We start from the raw sequence: 14,990 nt of genomic DNA, 5'->3' as shown, positions 1-14,990 counted from the left end.
AATTGGCACCAGAGTTTTTAAACATGTACTGTTTAAGCATTCCTGCTCTCGTGTTCTGAGACAATGCTGTTAGTGAACTAAGAGTCATGTCAGACGTCATGTGTACTCTATATGTGGCCTAGATTCTTATTATATATGAAGCACCATTATAGACTAATAAATCAAACACTTGAGGTTTATGTACATCCTGAACTCACATATTTGAAGGTGCTCTCAAATATAATAATGAATAAAAAAAGAAGCTCAATAAAAGAAAGTATTTCCCTAGAATCACACAATTTGGTCAGGTAGGAAAGCCGGGATTTATTCCAGGTTTTTCAGTTGCACACTGTGAAATACGGCCATTGTATGGCATCTCTTTTGACATCAAAGGTTTATACTGTGGGGTCGATAGCGATGCCATTCAGAAAACATTGCGCCCAAATCAGTCTCTGAATGTTTTCCAACCGAATCGGATCTGGGGAGTCCGACCGACCGATTAAAATACATCCGGATGCTTCCAGATACTATTCTGTCGAACTCCCATTGACTTCAATGGGAGCCTGTGTACCGACCGAATACACAGGCTCCCATTGAAGAAAGGGGTGGCTGGGAAAAATCGTGCACCCCGTGGCGGGCACCCCATGGTGCCTGCCACACTGTTCATGGTTGGAAAGGAGAGTCCCTTGGATACCCTCACGGGAACAATTCTGAAGGCCCTGGGTGAAGGGAGGCCTGCTGCGGGCTCCCAAAGTCAGACTCCAACAGCTGATCCGAGTCAGAATAACTGATTTGTAATTGCTCGGTCTGACAACTTCTGAGTCGTTTTGAAACGCGGCCCGTAGACACACACAATTCAGCTCCAAAGGACTCAGGCTTTCCGAATGCCATCCAGTTCAGAATCGGAACTGATTCGGAAAGTCCGAACATCGTAATCGGTCGTTCAGAAAGGTTTCCGAATCGGTCGGAAACAAGGCTTCCGAATCCGATTCGGCCAGCCTGAATCCAATTTGGAGCCTTCCAAACGGCACCATAATCGACTCCCTTGTCCTTAATCCTTCTAGAATGAGGTTAGAGCATGGGTGACAGGCAGAAGCAACATTTTACTTATGGCAGGTTTACATAAGGCAAACCTTGCCCAAGAACAAATGCACTACATTACACTTTTTTTTCGGCACAGGGAGATTTGCTGAAAATCACAGATGCTAAAGCAAGGCTGGGATTCGAACCTGGTCCCCAAAACGCCTTGCATCTGTCGCCGCTATACCATATCACGTCTGTGAAAGCTCGGCTCGTTTTGGGCTCGAGGTTCCAAGAGGACCTTGAGCTGAGCACAGCCAGTCATTTGTTTTGAGCTTTCAGTGGCGCGCCCACCTCTACTACATACATACTACATATAATCCCTGCCTCCAGCCAAGACGGCCTGGGACCTGGGACCTGGGCCTCCTCGTGACATGGAGTCATCTGTTCACCCTAACAGAGGCACCTGCTTCTAGTCAGCATGTCCTGGTCTTGTTTATATTATCCTATAGTCTCTGGTCTGTGTCTCGTTCTGTTCCTGGTTCATTTAAACTTTCCTCCTCCTCCTAGCCCACCTTTTTCTTTTTTATTTACCGATATTCTATTTTCACTCAACCATTTCCAATCTCCTTCTTCTCTGCGGTCGCCCTACTTGTCTCGTCTTCAGCTTCCCGGCAACACATTCCCCACGCTTCCCCTTTCCAGTTTCAACCAAATGCCCCTTGCACCCCAATGTCTACTCTCCCACCATGGGCCAGTGGCTAGCCACTGTGTCATGGGCCTCAGTGCTAGGGATGGGCCCCCTCGCTGCTGCTTGAAGTGGGAAATGCAGCATTGACCAGAGTTTAATTGACCCGTGAGGCCTCTGGGCTCCGGTGCCTCTGCACCTGTTGCACAGATGAAAGCTGCGCCGCTGCCATGGTCTGTCCCTCCCTCACTTGTGTACTTAAACCACCCCCTCCTTAAAGGCTGTAATCTTCTCTTCATCAGAACACACAGCCCGGGCAGCTTCCTGTCCCCTGACATCACTCCGGGGACCCTCACGCGCTCTGCCTGGAATGCGATGTTGAAAGGCGTGTGTAATCTGGTTTCGGCTGGCAGGGGAATTCTTCAGAAATGCCAGAACATTGGCCTCGGAAGAGTTTCGCTTTGGACTGGATGAGTGGAGGGAGAGAGCGCACGTACACTCGAAACGGAGCACACCTGCCTCCTTCAGACATGCAGAGAGCTGGCTGCATTCAGGGGGTGTCGTTAACCTCCCAGGTCCCACTACCGGGCGGGACCCCCGGCTAAATCAGACTTGCCCTCAAATATATATATTCTCCACCGGTCTGCAGGTAAATTACACTGTGGAGCGAAAAGTATTACACAGATAATGGGATAAAGAGTGGGAGAAAGAAATTATGAAAATGGGGAAACGAATAAAGGAGAAGCAAATGGCGAGTGAAAGCAAGAGAGAAAGAAAAAGTGTGGCAGATAGAAAAATTGGGGAAAAACGGCTATAAAGAAAGAAAGGGAGCAGATGGAAGTAAAGAAAGGCGGAAGAGAAGAAAAATGTAAAAAAGAGCAGAAAAAGAGAAGGATGGAGATAAGAAAGAAAGGAATGAAGAAATAATAGGAGGAACAAAGGGTGGACATAGAAATGATAGAAAACAATGCAGGAGAATAAATGCTAGAAAGACAGAACATTTAAAAAGAAGGCGGCAAGTGGTAGTAAGCAAAGAAAGAAGAAAAGAAAGAGCAACTGCAAAGAGGAAAGTTAAAGAAAGAAAGTTAAAGGAAAGGGAGAAAAAGTAAGAAAGGAAAACAGAACGCAAGAGAAAAATAGGAAGCACTAGAGAGAGAAAGAGAAAAGAAGCGCAAATAATAAAAGAAAGAGATCTGAAACAGAAAAAGAATAGAAAAATTAGTTAAGGCAGACACAAAGGCTAAGAATGAGGATAGACTGAAACAGGACAGACAGCATGGTGAGATAAGATAGAAGAAGATGGGATAAATTATAAGGAGGCACTGGAACAAAAATAGGAAGAAAAGGGACGTGATGAGACAGGCTGACAAGGGTGAGTGAGGAGAAGCACAGGGAGGAGGATAAGAATGTGGTGAAACAATATCGTGGGGCAACAACTTGGAATCAAAGATAGAAGTAAGAGAGAGCTAGCGATTCAGACAAGCAAGAAACTGGAAAATTGGGATTAGAGTAACTGAGGGTGGGAAATGGAGGTGATCGCATAAGATCCTAGCAATGATGAGTACGAAACGGGGAGATTGAGGTCAAAGTGGCAATGGTATGTATGGAGGTAGCATTCTATAAATGTCGGTGACCCTGGCAAAAGGTGCCTACTTTTGCACGTTATGACATTCTATGCATTGTAAAGGCTTTGGCATAAGGTAGTATTTACTAGCCTATTATGGGCATTCAATGTATTATAGTAGCCCTGACATAAAGTGGCCCTCATTGGCATGCTATGAGCACCCGCGGTATCATCGTGTCCATCCATGACAGGCCATGCGCTGCATTGTTACAACACCCTAGGAATTACAGAGTACCTATTGACATTATATATATATATATATTATTATTTTTTTGCCACCAATGTTGTCCCACACGAAGGGCACACTTTGCACAGCTGGTGTGCGTGGCGAGGCAGGACTAGCCTCGAATTTCTATTTCTCACCAAAAGACAAATCACGCAGCACTCTCCCAGGGGGTAAATTTTACAAATGGTTTATTTCTCTAGCAGGCCATTACTCCTTCCACCATCAACGCGTTACAACATGTCACTTACACCCAATTTGTGACTCGAAAAACTTTATATATACAAATTGTCACCTTTGTCAATAAACAGATTGTTAACAAGGATTATTCAAAGGAAAGTTGTCACTAAGGGTATTCGGCACTTTTCCCCGTTACAGTAATGGTAAATCCTTATACTTGGGTTTGGGTTCCCACGGGAGCGATTTGAAATTCTGTCTCAGTGACTTCAATTTCATTCTTATAATTTGTGCTACACAAAATATATTCTGCCTCATGTACTATACTCAAATAATGGCTTTTGTGCCCAATTTCATAACACATCCCAAGACGCACATATACAAGGCTCAGTGCCCCATCATTTCTCAAAACTCAATTCAGGCGATACGACCTACCCTTATTTCCTTATCCATTGTGCACCATAAAGTGTACATGTTTTCTAGGCTTATAATTAGTTTTCTCTTTTGAAGAAGTTTTTTCAGGGGGGTTACTCCGCTTCTCACAGGTGTACATGCATCTCTTTATCCCCATTTAGCCCTGTTGGGAGCTTGGTTTTAAATCTGATGATCAGTCTTGATTCTAGGTGTCTCAATTTGAGGGTTCTGTTCCCTCCTCTTTCATGCACCGGAACCGTTGCCATACCAAAGTATGGCATGTCTTTCCATGTTCTTCCACTGTGTGTTAACATATGTTTTGACATCGCATATGTAATGTCTTTGTTCTGAATTTCCCTTGTATGTTCGAGGATCTGTTTTTTGAGGGGACAGATCGTGCTTCCGATGTAGCGTTTACCACAGTAACATTCCAAGCAATATACAACATATGTAGTGTTGCATGTGATGTTGTCACTGATGTTAAAGATCTTTCCTTGGGGATCAATAATAGCTTTCATGTTTCTTCCAATCTTACAAGCTTTACAGTGACTACATTTGCTAAATCCCCTTTGTAATCCTTGTAACCATGTTTCAGGGCGTTTGTTCACAAAGTGGCTTTTGACCAATTTGTCCGACAACGACGGTGCCTTTCTGTATGATATTTTAGGCCGATTTCCAAGTTGTTTACCAATATCAGGGTCTTTCAATAAGATGTTCCAATATTTGTTCAGGGAGTTGTGAATCTTTAAACTTTCTTTACTGTACGTCATTACCATTCTTATTGGTTCTTTGGTTTTATTGTCTACATTTTTGTCTTTTCTTCTTATCAGTGTGTCAGCCCTTGTCATTGATCTTGCTTTCATTTCTCCGCATTTGATATCATTAAATTGATAACCTCTTTGTAAAAAACCTTGTCTTGTTTCTTTGAATTTCAGGTTCATTTCCTTTGTATTGGCACAATTCCGCTTCATTCGGATAAATTCACCATATGGTATATTCATTTTCAGACTCTCCGGGTGGAAGCTCTTTCCATGGAGCAAACTGTTTGTCGCTGTGCTCTTCCTAAAGACTGTTGTTTCTATCTGGTCCGCTTTCACATATAGCTTGGTGTCTAGAAATATACTTTCTTTTGCACTGATATTGTGCGTGAATTTAAGTCCCACATTGTTGTGATTTAATATCTTCATAAATCCTAGAAATTCTACTTCGGTTCCGTTCCAAAGGAGAAAGAGGTCATCTATGAATCGTAGCCAAAGGGCTACTTTGGCTACGTATTGGTCGTTTTCCTCTCTCCAAGCTATGGCTTTCTCCCACCAACCCATTACAAGGTTGGCATAGCTTGGAGAGAAGGAAACTCCGATAGTGGTACCACTATTCTGGTAATAGATGTCCTTGTTGAAGAGGAATACATTATTTCTCAGGCACATTTCAATCATATCCAGGACCATCACACAGTGTTGCAGTTGTTCAACAGACTTCTGTTTCAGAAAATATGTTATTGCTTGTAGGCCTATATCATGGTTGATTGACGTATACAGTGATACGAGATCGATGGTCACTATATTGATAATCTTTATGCCATTCTGTGTTCATGAGTATCCTAAGGAAGTCTACCGTATCTTTTATATATGATGTCAATGTAGGGACAATTGGGGCCAGAAAGTGATCAACGTATATGGAGACATTCTGATAGAGTGATTCACAACTGGAAATAATGGGCCTCCCCGGAGGTTTCTTTAAGGTTTTGTGCACTTTCGGGAGAAAGTATATGGTTGGAATTATAGGTGCATCATTCCTTAAAAATTGAACTTCTTGTTCACTGAGTAGACCTTTTTCCTGCCATTCTTTCAATTTCATATTCAGGTCTTTGACAAATGCATTCACTGGATTTTTCTTCAGTTTCTCATAATTATTTGCATCATTTAGTTGCCTCATAGCCTCGGCGATGTAATCCTCTTTATATAAAATGACTATGTTACCCCCTTTATCTGCGGGTTTTATTTCTACTGATGTATTCTTTATGAGCAATTCCAATGCTAGCCGTTCTGATTGGCTTAGAATAGATTATCTTTGAGATGTCCCTATTTCACATTGTGAAACAATGCACATCCTGGACGAGGTGCCAAGCCTCCACCCTGTGATGGGCAGGGTCCACGAAGGGGAAGCTTCAAAGGCTTGCCCCCTTTGTGAGCATCCCCAGGCCATTTGCTGCTTTCAGCAACTGACCCTCCCTTTTGGCAGGAGAACAGGCGGGAAAAACAAGTGAGGAAGAGAGGTGTGCCCACCTCTGCCAACTCCACCCCTCAGATGGTGGAGGCGAGGTGAAGTACAACTCTAAGTTCCCGCCATCTTGCAGATGGGGGACCCATCCAACCAGGGAAAGGCTTATGCTCCGCTCCCACTGGAGGGTGGCATATTAGGGGGTGTACCCACCCCAGGGAAAGGACCCATTGGTCTCACCCTTTTTACCTACCTGTAACGCCCCTAAATCTAGTATTTAGGGGCACACCTGAACCTTGCTTCCGCAGACAAGAAACCAGAAGAATAAAAGAAGAAGGACCGAACAGTTGTCCCGAAGCTAACAAGAGGAGGACGCCAGCTGACTTGGCCTCAGCCCTACCAGCCTGTCCCCACCTCGAACCTGCTCAAGTTAAATCCCGGTGTGTCCTGCAGCCAGCAACCTCGAGAAACCCGGAGGACCTGCCTGCCTTCCATCCCAAAGACTCTCTCTTGAGAACACAGGATTTGTTCAACAATAGACTCCAGCTACGCAAGGATCCGCGAGTTTGCACCACTCTGCACCCGACACCCACGGCCCGATTTCGAGTGGCCCAACACCAAGAGGAGGTTTTCCACGGCAATCCTGACCCGAGATCTGGTGACCCCTGACCTGCCTCAAGCCAGCAGCTGACGTCTGCAGCCTCAAACCCGAAGGTCCCCCAACCGCAACCAGGAGCTGGTAAGAAGATCCGACCGTAGACCGTAGACCCCTGCACACGATGCCCCACGGCCTTTGGTGGCCCCACCGATGGTGCCTAAATAACCCCCAACATCCCAGCTTACCTCTCCAAGTGGTTGTCGCACCCAGAAGACCTTCGTCCCCGAGCCTGCAGTGTGTTTGCAAACCTGGAGCCTCCCCATGGAAATCTACAGGGCAATTTAGCCAAAATAGCACTCTGCACACGTCCACCACAGTACCGCTGAGGGTGCATCTTTTGTACTGGCCTAAACTCCATTTGCACTGAGCTTAAGTCCAAGAGCTTTGCCCCCACAATCCAGTGGCCTACTCGTGGGCAGCCACCAACCGGAGGCCCCCTATTCCCTAATGGATAACATTGGGACTCAGCACTCTGCTCCCGGCTGCCCTAGTGCTGCTTAGGGTGTAACAAGGGTGCATCCTTGACACCGGGGTGACCCCTGAGTCTAACCCCAAAAAACCAACTCCCACAACAAAGTACTTACCTGTTAACCAATAACACTTTTAGGCCCACTGTAGGTCGCACCACTTTGAAAAGTCCAAACAAAAGTGTCCATCCAGTGATGTATATATTTTCAAATCTTGCTCTTTATTCTTCTTACAGTCTGATAGTTCATAAACAGCCAACGCGTTTCGTTCTTGAAAAAGAACTTCGTCAGGGCTGAAAAAACATTTTAAAAAATACATATGTAATACAAAATTCGATAAAATTGTATAACTTACATGATACAGTTAAATTGTGAATCAATCACAAAGACCTTTCGACAGAAGTTACGATTGGCATCATACTAGAGACTTCCACATGTCCAATGATAGTACAAAACAGTTTATATGAACATTAGATTAATAAATTGATAAACAGCTTGTGTTTCATATCCAAGTTCCTAATAGGGCAAGTCATATAGAGGACATCTTAGTATATGATGTGAATACATCACTGCAAATGCACTCATTAAAGGTTCATAATCCAATTAACTCAACATGACTTCAACTGAATGCATGAATTCAATATAATTTTTGAAAAATTGGTTTGGTCTAATCATTAGTTATGTTCTAATCAGATATACAATTCGAAAGAAGATTAAATGCACCTACCAATGTTTCTTTGGCTTTTAGACAGCGTTAATTATACACTGTACAAAAACCGCAGCCATTGATTTTCCTGGTCATTCCATATTGTTGGGTATGGTAATCCTTCAATATTGCAATTATTCTTCAATTTTGCTGTTATTCTAGACTCAGGCGTTATAAGTCACAAGTCTGAAATCCCAACAAATGTTTCTGGGCTAGTGTGCCTGTAATGTAATAACACCATATCGATAGTAACCATAAGTAACCATAATCTTGCATTGTATCCTCCCATAATTTCCCCAACGCTAATTATTGCCTTGCTGTGTATATTAGGTAAAACAACCACAATTTAACAAACCCTACACATCTTGTAACTATAAAGTGCACGTCCTTATATAAGGCACACTCAATTGTAAAGCAATGCATTATCATATTTGAAAAGCGTTTGTTAAGCCTCTCACTCCTCCAATATAGATAATAACTGATTTTAAATCCTCCAATATTTAGCTAGACGCTAATTATTATCTTGCTACGCATATCGAATAAAAGAGCCACAATTTAACAGACCCTATACACCTTATAACTTGAACATGCGCGTCCTTGTGTGCAAAGGACTCAATTTTAAAACAATACCTCACCACATTTGAACAGCGTTGTTAAAACTCTCACTCCTCCAATATAATGTAGCAAAATTGCCGATAAGCCAACGGTTCATTTTTAATTTACAAGCAAAAGCGCACGCAACTTTCCGTTTTGCTATATTCGGATAGCCACGTGTATTTCCCAACCCCGCGTATGTTTGTAATTAACTGTTGCCAGTATATATGCGCCATCTGATGAAAAATACGCAAGATAAAAATGCAAAATAACGAAAGCTTCATGCTTTACAACAAAACATTTTACCGTCCCTATATACCAGAGAACTCAAAGTCAGACATATGGCGATATTTTAAGATGCATTTATATGCAAAGTAACGAAAGCTTCATGCTTTGAAACAAAACATTTTACGGTCCATATATACCAGAAAACTCAAAGTCAGGCATATGGCGATATTTTAAGATGCATTTATATACTCTCTCTCACCTCAAAGCCATATATGCTGACTGTCGACTAGATGTTTCTGTCGGGTCTCCAACAAAGACGCGCAAACGTCTTTCCGTTTCTTAAGTTAAGAGCCACGCAGGTCACATGACCTTACGTGTGTTAGCAGTTTGCTAGGGACCGTCTCTAAATACCAGAAACCAAAATACGTTCAGGAAAAGCCATGTTCAAGAAAGATACTATTATTATGACAAACATGATTATGCCCCACTTATTACAAAAATTACTATATTTCACCCATCCTGTAAGGTTAAGAAGGTTCATCCTAAGGTCACGCGTGCCACTTTAAGTGTTATATATATACAGCGACTTAAACCACATATCTTTATTTATATTGTCAGTTTACCAAGGTCAATCTCAGGGATCCCGGGCGCCGCAATCCACGTACCTATCACATTTTGAATGACAGTGCTTTATGGACAATATGAGTGTAGACACTTTTTGTAATGATTTCCAGAGGCCCCACACGTAAGCCCCTGGCATGAATTGCCTCCTGGCTTTTATAAATACAATCAGCCAGCTGCCAATAATCTGATGTTGTTACATTCACATCATCCAGATAGCGTAATAATTGTATCCAAGTTTGATATCTGATATTCCTGATCTTACGAGAAAATTCCAAGACAGGAGGGAAACTCCCACCTCAAATACCTGATTAACACGATATATTCCAGTTTGTTATTTCCATGGGGTCTCAGATTGTTTTTATAAAGGAAAATGTAGTTCCTAATCCTGCTGGGGAGCTCCTAAACTATGGAGGACCCCCACCGCAGAGTAGTATATTGTCACAATATCATGAATATCAGGGACCCTACGCTCTAAGCCCTAAAGGCGCTTGCCCCCTGGTATTTGTAAGTTACAACCAGCCGAACAGACAGTGGTCAACTACTGTTATGTTCACAAAAGCCAGATATCATAATCATTGAATCCAGGTAGAATATTTGATATTCCTATTCTTACAGGACCATTCCAAATTTTGAGGGGGGGTTTCTCATCTCAAAGCCTTACTACTGCCATATATTCCAACTTGGTTTCAAAGGGTCCCAGAATGTTTACATAAGAAATAGTATGGTTCCTGATCTTACTAGAGGACTCCAAACCTGCGGAGAACTCCCACAACGGAACAATATATTATCACAATGCCCGCCTACTTGTTGATTCAATAGGATCACAGACTACTTTCATAAGAAATAGTGTAATTCATCATTACCTGTTAACCAATAACACTATTTTCCTCAATAGGATAACATTGACTGGATTTCTATGAAAAAGTTTCTAAGTGTGAGTTGGAAAGTCTATGAAAACCTTTTACAACTGTACTAAATAACAAAAACGCTTTTACTTACCTATTTACAGGAAATGTCACAGTGTAGTATCCAGGTATAGTACACTGTGTAAGAAAAGTAATCTGAAAGTAATGTACTGGTCATTTTACTTAAAAACCCATTCAAAGTATATGTACTGTCAATGAATCAAGGTCTCAAGGCGCTGTATTTCCAAAGCATTGCATTTTACAGTAACAGTACTGTAAATCAAAACAAAGTGCATATACAATTGCAACCTAAACCTTGTTATTACTGCATTATTACTGTAAAGTATTTACTGCTTACCTGTGCCAGGCTTGCTTGGTTCTAGAAAATAAAATAACTAGATATTAGTCAGAAGTTCAGTCTTTGAGTGTTTAAATTCATTTGCCGACTGAGTTGGTACAACAAATGCTTAACACTGTCCTCTGATAAAGCCTTCCTGCTTGTCCAAAGTACCACAAATAGAGAGTGAGGTGCTATCTACTTTACCTCTGCCTACCTTTTGGGTTCCACTGGACTTTGTGCACACTATACCTCACTTGGTATAGTATATACAGAGCCAGCTTCCTACATTGAGGAAAACCCGTTGCTATTATGTGTTGAATGTATCATTTTGGTTTGAGATCCACGATGCTCAAAACACTAACCTATGACCCACAATCTTCACTATGACCATTTAGGAGGGAAGAAGGAGTAGCACAGAGGAAAATCTGCAATAGAATGAGGCAGTCTTGAAGTTGAAAGGGAGCTAAAAAGGAAGGCAGCAAGCAGAATATAAAAGAACATATTTGATTGGATGGTGGATATGTACATGGAACTAAAATTAGGTAGTGGTTTGGAGAAAAAAGTAACTACATCTGTGATTGGTTTTGAAAAAATATCCCAAAACATTATGTTTTTATGGGTATGCCTGAAACTGAAACCAGTCAATCAAAAGTAATGTGTCCTTTTGACCTAGTGGTAGGTAGCGATTGTTGCTAACATAGTCACCATGGATATGTAGCTAAACGGATATGGTGGAAGGGAAACATAAATGACTGCACTATGCAACTCAAAAAGTGTGGTGTGGAAACATTGGTATTTAGGGAGTGTTTTGCTTTAATTGAGTAGATTTTACAAAGTAAAACATAAGTGCAAACTATTAATTGTAGCTTGTTAAATGCTTCTACGGGCTTGCGTGTGGATACATGGGTCCACGACAAAGTTGTGGATCCGCAGATTCAGGGAAAAAAACAACCAAACTGGGCTTGTTTCCAGGAAACATGGAAAGGGATAAAAATACTGACATTTAGAAGTGATGTAACAAAAATAAAATATGAAAGGAAGCCTGTAATCTGCTAACATCAGGAGTATAAGTAAGAGCACATGGTGAAGGGTAGCCATTTGAGCTGCTTTTGTACTGAGAGTGGAGAAGGACTGCCATAGTTCTGACTTAAGATTTCCAATGAAAGCAGATGTTAACAGAAATAGAAATTATAGTTGGAGAATAGCAAAGAGCTTTTACAGTTATGTTAATTGGTTTGTAGTATAAAAAGTATGTTTAGATAAAAAAATTGTGAGTGTATATAAGATGCAAAAAATGTGTAGCATCTAGACACTATGCTAGAAGGTTAAATAGAAGGCAGCTTAGATGGGAACATTAACTAAACATTAAGTGAGCAGGAAAGGAGAAAGAGGAATTGATATACTGAAAATATAGTAATTTTATTAAGCCAGTATGAACGAATGTGTTTGAAATTAGATGTGGGTGTTTGCTTACAGTATGTAATTTAATAGTATGTATTTTCACCCACTCACACAGTCAGGCAGGCATTTACATACCCTATTGCACTCTGATAAAAGCATTTATGTACCCAACACTCATATAGCTAGACAGTGACTGCCACACTAAGTCACACACACATAAAAACATTCACACACCCATTTACTTACCTATACATACACTTACAGAATTATTTTCCTACACTTATAGGCACTGGCACTCCCACTCAAACACCTGTACAGCCATTCATGTACTCAGCACTCAGACAGTCAGTTACAAATGAACTTATACACCTTTACACCCAGTTATACACCCGGTCACCGACCCATACAGCTTCTCACATACCTATTTACAAAACCATACAGCCACTCACACATCCAGTGAGAGAGCAACAGAGGCATTTACACATTCATTCACACACCCACACAGAACGTAAATATCCAGTTGTAACTAAGTTAGTTGCACACACACAATTATATACCCCAATTCTCACTAACACAGCCAGTAAACAATCCATACAGCCACTTATATATACATGTATAGACCCATAGAGTTACTAAGGGAGCCAGTCATATGCTAACATAGTAACTTACATATCCAGTGACACACCCACAGAGGAACTGATGCAGTCACTCATATATGTACTCAAGTTCTAACACTTCTACTCACCAATCCAGACAAGTATCCCTTTACATGTCTTGGTAGTGGTACTGGAGATCCTGAGTGTGCAGTTTTACTGCCAGGCCAACTTGGTATTTATTACTCCTTTCCAATGTTTAAACTCTACTTTTTTATACACGTCACCCCCAAGGTACCCTCTACGTAGCCCAATGGGTAAGATGCTGTGCAGTTCGCTGGTAAGACATGTACTTTTAATTTTCCGTCACTTACATATGCACTTACAGGCCCATGCACCCAGTTATATAGCCAGTAACCCACCTATACATCCACAAACATACCTATTTAGAAAACCATACAGCCACTGTCACATCCAGACAGACAATGACAGAATCACTTACAAGTTCACACAGAACTTATGTATCTACCACTAATAGAACCCCTTGCACACAGTCACACAGCCAACCACTGACTAACACAGCCAGTTAGTAATCCATACATCCACGTATATGCCCATTTAGACACTCATACAGTCATCAACACACCTAGTCACCTACTGGGACACCCAGTTGGCCTTAGGAATCTGAGCAGTATACCACTGCTAGATAGTGAGTAAAGTGTATGTGCTTCTCACCTAAACATGGTTCATTGACTTATCCACAATTGGTATTTTATTTGATCTGTAAGACCCGGTATAAGTCAAAGTCAAAGTCAAAAGATACTTTATTCGACAGCTAAGAGTCATAAAAGCACAGTTAATTTCAAGACATTGTTACTTAAAACCTTAAAAAACATAACAAAATTATATTCTAAAGATACTATATGCAGAACAGATAAAAAGGTATCCCAATTTACAAATTCATCAAACATCTATAGATATACAAACAAAGCAGCAATATAAGGTACAAACATACAATGAATAAATGACCAGAATATATTGAATCTATCTCGGGAAATGCACATTAAGTAACCGAACACACTGAGTCTGGAGCCTCAAGCTTTTCCTGTATCTAATAGCCGCTATTAGAAAGCTTGCAACCCCCATGCAAATTGTGGGAGAAGGTAGCATTTGAAGATAGGTCAAAGCCGGCCTCACTTGAACAAACTGTCGATCTTTAAACAGTGGTAAAATGTGAGACCTGTGCTGATGGTTGTAAAAAGTGCAAAAAAACATAAAATGTAATGTATCCTGGTCTGAGAAATTGTCGCAGTGGCAGGGTTTGAGCGAATCAGGCTTTGAGTAGCCTAGGGGTAATGCCAAGAGCCAAGGGACCAGATTCAGACGAAATCTAGTCAATACAAAGCAACGATATGCTTTGTTAACATAAGTTAAATAAGGCTGCATCTGTGGGCCCTTACTCAATATAACAAAACTCCTCACAGACGGTTTTACTACTTCCGCCTCCTCCCTAAGCATCTGCCGCTTGTCCAAAAACTGCTTTTTAAAAGCTCTGATAGCAGTTTTGCTCAATACCCCTGGGTCCAGGAACAAATCCGGGCGGCCAAGCCATCCGGTCTGTTCTTTTTTGTATTTCAACCAGGGGATGCGCAAGGCCCCATCCAGACTAGAGCAGTCGCCAATTATGAGCTGGCCCAGGTTTGGCGCTGGGGACGCCCAGGTTCTGAGCCAGCGCAGCAATGGTGCAATCACAATCTCGTCTGAGATATATCCAGCTCCCAGTTCTTCATGCACGTTAAAAATGGGTGTTGTGATTGGGACCGCAAGGAGTTTCCACATATAGTTGTTCTCAGCTATCTGGATCCCCTTCGCATCCTTATACCCCCAAATGTCACTCCCATACGTAGCCATTGGGATGCATTTTGCGTTATAGATCTTTAATAGAGCAGGGAGTGGTTTAGATGCCAATCTTTTTGCAAAATTCAAAGTGGCCCCCACAGCTCTGGCCAGAGTGTTCCTTTTAAGTAGGATTTGCGGACCCCAGGATCCCACTATCTATGCCCAGCGCCTGTGCATTAAATGCTAGTAGAGGACCTGAATCATTAATTGAGTCATCCATACAAGTAGCC

The sequence above is a fragment of the Triturus cristatus genome, chromosome 12 (genome assembly GCF_964204655.1).
Source record: "Triturus cristatus chromosome 12, aTriCri1.1, whole genome shotgun sequence".
Classification (NCBI taxonomy): Eukaryota; Metazoa; Chordata; class Amphibia; order Caudata; family Salamandridae; genus Triturus; species Triturus cristatus.
The sequence above is the reverse complement of the archived record's forward strand: the minus strand, read 5'-3'. Positions refer to the sequence as shown.